We start from the raw sequence: 8,513 nt of genomic DNA, 5'->3' as shown, positions 1-8,513 counted from the left end.
ACTGCATCATATCTGGGGTAATGGTAGCAATATGACTTATTTTTGGTGCTATTAAGCTTGATAATTTGGTTAAGTTTGTGTGTACCAGATTTCTGAACTATAAAATGAGTATTTTTTTCTATTCCCTGTTTGTTGGAATCAAATCATTAAATCCAGCCAATACTCAAGGGGAGGAAGATTAATCCCTACCTCTTAGAAGAAGTAACATCTACATATATTATTTGAAATTTTTCCATAAGAAGATATATCTCCCAATTTACTATATGATCATTTGTTTATATATCACAATAGACTCATAGACATGTGTCTTATTCTTTGGGTTCTAACCCAGTACTACCATTGTTTGCTTGCTTAGGCCAAACTAGCCATTAGCAGCTTTCCAGGCTGGTGCCTGTGGCCTTTCGAGGTGCCCTGTTCTTCCCCACTCTTTGCCTCTGTGATGCTCTAGGCTCTTCTTGTATTTTCCCTGCCCTAGTCCTATGGTCGGCCATTTTTCCAAGGGGGCCTGGTTCCTTTATTGGAAAATGGTATTTAGAAATCAAGACTTGGTGCTGGTTGTGCTCACTGCTGCTTCTTGCCTTTTTTTTTTTTTTAATTGGTATACTTTGCTACCTCATTCTTTTTGAATTGTTCTTTTTGGACTCCAGTTACATTCACATTAAATTTTTTGATTTTGTTCCAAAAATACCTGGGGTGCTTCATTCCTTTCAACATTTTTTTTTCTGGTTTTCATACTGGATAATTTCTGTATAACTATTTTCAAGTTCAGTTGCTCTTTCTTCTGTGATCTCTAGTCTACTATTGAAAACTACCAGTGAATTTTTAAATTTCATATATATATAGTTTTCAGTGGACACAACATCTTTATTTTTATTTTTATGTGGTGCTGAGGATCGAACCCAGCGCCCCGCGCATGCCAGGCAAGCGCGCTACCGCTTGAGCCACATCCCCAGCCCAAATTTGATATATATTATTCTTCAATTGAGAATTTATTTTGCTTTTTTATTTTTAGTAATTCTGTTTCTCTTTTAAGTTTTCTTTTAGTTCATTTTATCATAGCGTTTATGTCCTTAATTTATAATAGTAATCACTGCTTTAAAATCATTGTTTGCTTATTCAACTCAAGTTGGTCTTCATTGATTGCTTTTTCTCTGAGTATGGTTTATATTTTCTTGTTTCCTTTTATGCTTAATATTAGGATTGTGATCCATACTAGTAGAAACTCTGGGTTCTGTTCCTCGTAGGGACATAATGTTTTGCAGGTGATTAACTTTAATGAATTTGAACTTCTCTATATAATGAATTTGCCTCCTCTATAGTGGGAATCGATCAGAATCCCAGTTTAATTGGGTTTAATTGGGCTGTTTGGCTACCTCATACATGCATAGCTTGGGGGTCAAAAAGAGATACCAAAATACAGTACAGTAATGTATTCAAAGTGCTAGGTAAAAAATAACTCTACACTTAGTTAAGTAATCACTTAATAGTGAGAATTTAATGAAAGCATTGCAAACATGCAAGTGTTGGAAGAATTCACTCTTGTTGCTTCTGAAAGAAATGCTAAAGTGTAGAGGAAATTGAGGCATATGGTATTTTTCAAACATGGCCATAGCAATATCTCCCATCTCCCATGCTTTTCTACTCTGTGACTTACCACTTGCCCATCAAAAGGGGAGTCTCTTCCCCTCTCCTTGAATCTTCATTGCCTCGTGATATATTGTAGTGGAATTGATAACCACATTGACTTTCAAGGCCAGGCAAGAAGAGGCCATGCAGCTTTCAACTGTTGTTTTAGGGATGCTTCCTCTGGGGGATGCCAGCTTCTATATCAGATGTCCAACTATTCTGAGATCCCCATATTGGAGAGGCTTTGTGTAGCCAATCTGGTCGTCAGAGTCTCTGGATAAGCCTGTCTTCTCATTGATTACCGGGGAGTGACATGGATGAATCCCCAAGCTATAGAAGAGTGGTGCCAGCTGAGTGTTGCCAGAATAGAACAAAATGGTTTCAGTTTAAAGACACAACTTAATTTGTTATGCAGCAACTGGAACAACACCGACCCAGAAGGAAGGAGTGGACGTGTGACCCAGTTGTAAGGAAGCTGATGAACATATTTGTAAATACATATAAATAAGTTATACTTGTAAATATTGGCTTTTTTTTTGGAGGGGGGGTACTGGGGATTGAACTCAGGGGCACTTGACCACCGAGCCACATCCCCAGCCCTATTTTGCATTTTATTTAAAGACAGGGTCTGAGTTGGTTAGTGCCTCGCTTTTGCTGAGGCTGGCTTTGAACTCGAGATCATCCTGCCTCAGCCTCCTGAGCCACTGGGATTATAGGCATGCACCACTGCACACAGCTTAAAATATTGGCTTTTAAAAAAATGCTGGATGGGGCTTCTTAAAAATAATGTGATACCAAGACATTAGCAACAGGAATATAGAAGTTGGTATGGAGTAAGGAAGAAGAAAAACTGTTGATTAGTCTTTCTAAGGTGCTTATAGTTTTTTGGAAGGCTTTTAGAGATTGACTTTAAGTAGGTATGTTAAAGAAAATAAATAGATTTTATAACTAACACTAGAAGGTAAAACAGGTGTGCAGTAAAAATTTCAACAAAAATCAGAAAAGTGAAACCTTAAGAAAGAAGCAAAGAAAATCATGTAAATAGAAAACACAAAATAAGCTAGACGTGGTGGCCCATGCCTGTGATCTCAGCTACTCAGGATGCTGAAGTAGGAGGATTGCAAGGTTGAGGCCATCCTGAGCAACTTAGTGAGACCCTTTCTCAAAAAAAAAAAAAAAAAAAAAAAAAGGTTAAGATGAGTGTCATTATAACTGTAATTGTGATAAATGTAGACAAATGAGTTTCAGTCAATAAATGTGATACTTATGTTAAAAATCCAGCCAGTGCTGGGGATGTGGCTCAAGCGGTAGCGCGCTCGCCTGGCACACGCGGGGTGCTGGGTTTGATCTTCAGCACCACATAAAAATAAAATAAAGATGTTGTGCCCACCGAAAAACTAAAGGGTAAATATTTAAAAATTTCTCTCTCTCTCTCTCTCTTAAAAAAAAAATCCAGCCAGATGTTATCTTTAAAAGGTAGTCTAGGCAAAACAACCCAGAAGGTTAAAAATAAAGGGATAGAAAAGATGTACCAGGAAAAAAAAAAAAAAAACCCTGAAAGAAAGTAGGCGTGACAACAATAATATCAGGTAAAATGGAATTTTTACGTCTTTTACCCACAGAAGTTGCATATGTGAACTGGGAGATGTGTACAAGGATGTTCAATGCAGCATTGTTTGTAATAATGAAAATTTTAAGAGAAATACCTTATCAATAGGTAAATAATAATATTGATAGATGGTAGAATATTCACATGGGACACTAAACAGCAGTTAAAGAAACAAACTACGTCTGTATGCATCAACATGGGTTTATTTCAATACTATTGACTAAGTTGCATAATAATGTCAATGTGATGTTTCTAAACCCAAAACAACAAATTTGGACTAAATTTCCTTTTAATCCTGAAGTTATTTTACTGAAATTATTTGATCACAGCAGTGAGCTGTGTTCCTGTGACTATATGCAGGTGAATTTCTGAGAAACTGTGTCCAGAAACAGTATATTTCAGCAAGTAAACTGGTTATGTCCAAGAGTATTTGATGTGTCCTAAAGAATGCACACACTTGATATAGAGAAAGCTGTCACCTCTGATCAAATAAATAGTCTGTAGAATAAAATATTTAGTAATTACTCAAAGTGTGTTCAGTGCTATAGAATAAGCGTATATGCAAAAATTTCTCTTCCCCACATTGCTTAGGAGAAAAAAGACGTAGAATAAAATGGTATAGGTGTATCCTGAGAAGAAGAAAGGAGTGATCTGGAGGAAGGTGTTTGTTAAATAGTAAATTTCTACCAGACTGTAGAAATGACACAGCCAGACGTGTTACATAAGAGATGTTAAGGTCACAGATGTCTTCAGATGTCAATTTCATGGGTATTTATTGAGAACCTACTGTGTACAGAGTACTCTGCTTAGCATGGTTGTGAACACAAAATTGAATTGGGGCGGGGGGGGGGCCCAAGGAGTTCCTGGATCGCTGAAGGGTGGGCAGCTCTGAATTGAGGCAGATGAGTTAAGGGCCAGGAGGATGACATGCGTTGCTCCGTAAGCTGGAAGCGAGGGAAATTGTTTCTTAGAATGATTGGGATGTTTTCACAGAGGCTGCTTCAGTTTGGGGGCTTGAAAGTGGCAGAGTAGTTTCTTTTCTGAGCCATAGCTCTGTTTATTATTTGATCCTCCCCCAACCCATTAAGAAAAATGTTGCTGTACATTAATCCTTTCAAAGCATTTTAATGGTGTTGCTGAGACAATCACGTAAGCCTTTAAAAGACACACCACATAGCACACTTGTTTTAGAGGCTGCGGTGGTTAGCCACTGGAACACTAACCATTGGTTTTGATAAAGGGGGGAGGGATTTTATATGTTATAGCTTATGACAGAGAATGGAAAAATGCTTCAGTGAGACACGCCGGCATTTTAAATTGGAGCACAATAGTAGCCAAAAGTGCTGAAGTCAACAGACTGCTTAGAAATATGGTTACCATTTGCTGAGAGAGGCCTTTCAAGGTGGCCACAGACATGTGTTTGCAACCACAGTCAGTTCAGTTTTGCCCTAAATGTGGGACTGTGACCCTGATTGACGCCAGTGAGAGCTATGTACTTCCAGAGATAGGGGATTTAGGTTTCCAGAAATCCAAGACAAGTAGGAAATAGGTGAATAAGCCACATAATATACAAACCATAATGTAGGTTGGAAACCAGGCAGCAGTGACTGCTCTTCAAGTCTTCTGGGGCTGGATTAAAAAAATCCTCCTTTTCCTCCCAAAGTTGAATGCTTCACGAGAAAAATTGATTACTAGTCTGCACAAATTGAAGAAAACAAAGAAGGTAGAGTGCGAACATGCAATGGTATCTTAGAGGTAACATCTGATTTATGACTTAGACGATATGAAGAGATAACCATGAAATCTAGAAGATGAAAATTCCAAGGAAGAGCATCAGCTAGAGGGAAAAGTTCTATTCCTCACAAACAGAAAGAGATGGGGTGACCTTGGGCACAGCGCTTTCCTTCTCTGGACTTCTTTGTTTTAAGTTGTAGAGGAGAGCTGCATGAGTGAGCCTGAAAATTTGTCCAGCTCCAAAGTTTAATGATATAAAGACTAGTTAAAATGGAAAGCAGAGGGATGGAAATGTAGTTCAGTGGTAGAACACTTGTCTAGCAAGTGTGTGATCCTGAGTTTGATCCTCACTGTCTCAAAATGTATAGATGAATAAATAAGCAAGCTACAGTGCCAAATGTAGCCTTTGTTTTTAAAGATGGTAACCTGAAGGCTGGGGGTGTAGTTCAATGGTAGAACTCTTCTTGCCTAGCAAGTAGGAGTTCAATCCCCAGCACCCCCCCCCCCCAAAAAAAAAAAAAAAGGTTGGTCTTTGAATAGAATGGAATGGTGGAGAGAGAAAAATGTTAGCAAGAGAAAAAAAAATCAAATAAAACAAGATTGTCAATTTGTAAGTTTAGTAAGTGGAAGGTGATGGTGTTGGGGGAATGGTTCTTTCCTGTTTCGGTCATTTCCTTCCGTGTTGAGGGAGTTCAATTAGAGTGACACTTCTGGTTTTGTGTCTTTATCTTACAAGGTGGCTTAATTTAATAAACTTGGGCATGTTCTAATCATCTCCTCCCCTTTGATTTTTAGGTAGCAGTCCTTTCCACAGAGAGCTGTTCTGTACAATTTCAGCCCTTAAGTCTTACTTGGGGCAGTGGGGGGGTGGTGATCTTTCCTCTCCTTGGAGCTCTGACCTGACCCAGATTGTCTGAAACCATCTGGGAACAGGGGATGCAGTTTCCTGGTATCTTTGGGTCTTGCAGGAAGCCATGTTCTCCAGTTTAGCCTTCATCAGTACTGATGGTGATCTTTTGGTCTCCCGTCACTACTGATGCCATGTCTTTACTATATTTCTTGGTATGTTTGGAATTTGGTGGGAAGGAAGAGTGTTGTTTATTTGGTTCTCTCAAGACTCCAAAATTGGGTTCAGAGGGCAGGATTGGCTTGATGCAGAAGGGATGCTGTTCCCTCCAAATTAGGAGAAGGCAGTCATTATGAACAACTGGAGATGCTTTGAGGTATGATGAAGTTTCAGAGATCATCTCAGTAAAGATCAAATAATCACCTGAGAACCAGTCAGCAAGCATGGAGCTGGAAAATGAGCAGAAGGAAAGACTCAGAATGGCCACAGTGAAGCACGTAGCCAAGAATCTGCTAAGAGGACCAAAGAATAGCCAGTCACGATAACAATGGCTGAATTGTTTAAAATATACTCCAGAGCTGGGCATGATGGTGTGTTCCTGCAGTCCTAGCTACTGCAGACACTGAGACAGGAGGATCACTGGAGCCCAGGAGTTTGGGGCCAGCCTGGGCAACTTAGCAAGACTCTTTCTCTCATAAATCAAAACAAAACAAAAACAAAAACCACACCACATGGCACACTTATTTTAGAGGCAGCAGTGGTTAGCCACTGGATAATGACAGGTTTTGGTCACAGTGGGTTTGATAACAGCCTGGAAAGGATAGGCTTTAAGACAGCGTCATAGCATTGTTCTCTGCACCCAGGCACAAAAGCAGCAAACATTGTTCTGTAAAATATATTTTATTCTTAAAGTACATAAACTTTCAGAAATAAATGAAAGATCTATTAGGGTTAGACAATGAATATTTACATCTATATTGGTATCAGTGCTAACCTAGTTTTCTTCAAATGTGAAAAGTTTATTCAACCACTAAGGTTATGTGTGTGTATTTTCAGGCTTTTTAAAAAATATATGTTTAAAAAAAAAAAAAAACCTAGTCAACAGCTGTATATTAGCAATTCCAAACACCAGCAGGATGAAGTTTGAACATCATTGTTTCTCATTGCATGGATATAGTCAATGGCTTTATCAGAGGTTGTTATTAATTAATGGCAATTCAATCACTTTCATTCAGAAAACAATATACCCTAGCTTATCCCCTGTGCCTGTTGACCCTCTAGCACTAAGAGAAGTACCAGTTTTTTCCATAAATAAACTTCAAACTGTTCTTTTTTTGTGCGGGCGGGATCTGGGGGTTGCACTTAGGGGCACTAGACCACTGAGCCACATCCCCAGCTCAATTTTGTATTCTATTTAGAGACAAGGTCTCACTGAGTTGCTTTACGCCTTGCTGTTGCTGAGGGTGGCTTTGAACTTGCAATCCTCCTGCTTCAGCTTCTCAAGCCGCTGGGATTACAGACGTGGGCCACTGCACCTGGCTCAAACTGTTCTTCACTTCCCTGACTTCTCTGTACTCCATTTGTGTTTAACATCATTACTGCATGCAGTTTGGTGGAGGAGCCGGTGGGGTCAGTGAAGGATTCTGAGAGGCGGTTGCACTTGAACCAGGGTGTGGAAGGAGAACAGAATTTGGCAGATGGGATCCAGGAGCACTTCAGGTGCTTCTCAGTGCCAAGGTCTGGCAGGGCTGGAGTTCTTTAGGGATCAGAGTCTTAAGCAGGCCCTTTGGTTGGAGAACAGGGTGCAACAGGAGTGTCATCCCCATAACTGGAGAAGTAGCTTCAGTTAGATCATATCAGGCCACGGGAGGCTCCACTTTTTAAAGTTAAGCGAGATTTTAGTGAGGAAATGTCTTTGTGAGAGGTAAAACCTAAAAATTCAATAGGGTTGTTTGCTGAAATGAGATTCTAGAAGGAAGGGAGATAAAAAGATTTAGTAGAGAGGCAGATAAAGTCAGAAGGGAAGTGAGGAGGAGTTAAAACAGAAGGGGGAGCACTGCAATTTGCTTGAAAGGTCAATGCAAGTAGTGTTGTTTTGTAGTTCACAGAAGAATGCCTCTTGATATTTAGAAATATAAAAATTGTTTTAAATATATCTACTCTGTCAGAATTTTCTTTTCTCCTGCCATTTGATTTTCATTTTTGGTAAAAGAATAAAAAAAGAACAGCTTACGCTAAAAGAAATTAGGTACACATCAGGGACTGAATAATTTCAAATAATTTCTCTTTCAGCTGCATTGCTATTATATAATAAGAATACATTTTGATTCAGAACTTTTATGAAGAACTTGTACACTTTATTGCAACATCTGTTTCTGTGTTTTAATTTCTCTCCTTCCTTTTATAGGTATTTGCATACTATTTTTTTTCAAATGAGAAGACCTTTTGTTTGCCACAAAAAGGCTATTATCCAGAATGTTAATGGGTTTTCAGCTATTAAGATGTAATGATATACCTTGAGTATTTAACTATAAATTTGAAAAATCTCCATGAACAATCTCAAAGGAATACTTAGAATGCACTCCTGGTAAATTGGCTCATTTTCCCGTAATTTACTGGAAGTGCTGATATGAGAGCAGTCCTAATGTGAAAAGTACATTAATCCCTGGAGTTACATTGTATGTATTAAATTATTAC

The sequence above is a fragment of the Spermophilus citellus genome, assembly GCF_964194105.1.
Source record: "Spermophilus citellus genome assembly, chromosome: 12".
Lineage (NCBI taxonomy): Eukaryota > Metazoa > Chordata > Mammalia > Rodentia > Sciuridae > Spermophilus > Spermophilus citellus.
This window is presented reverse-complemented; position numbering follows the sequence as displayed.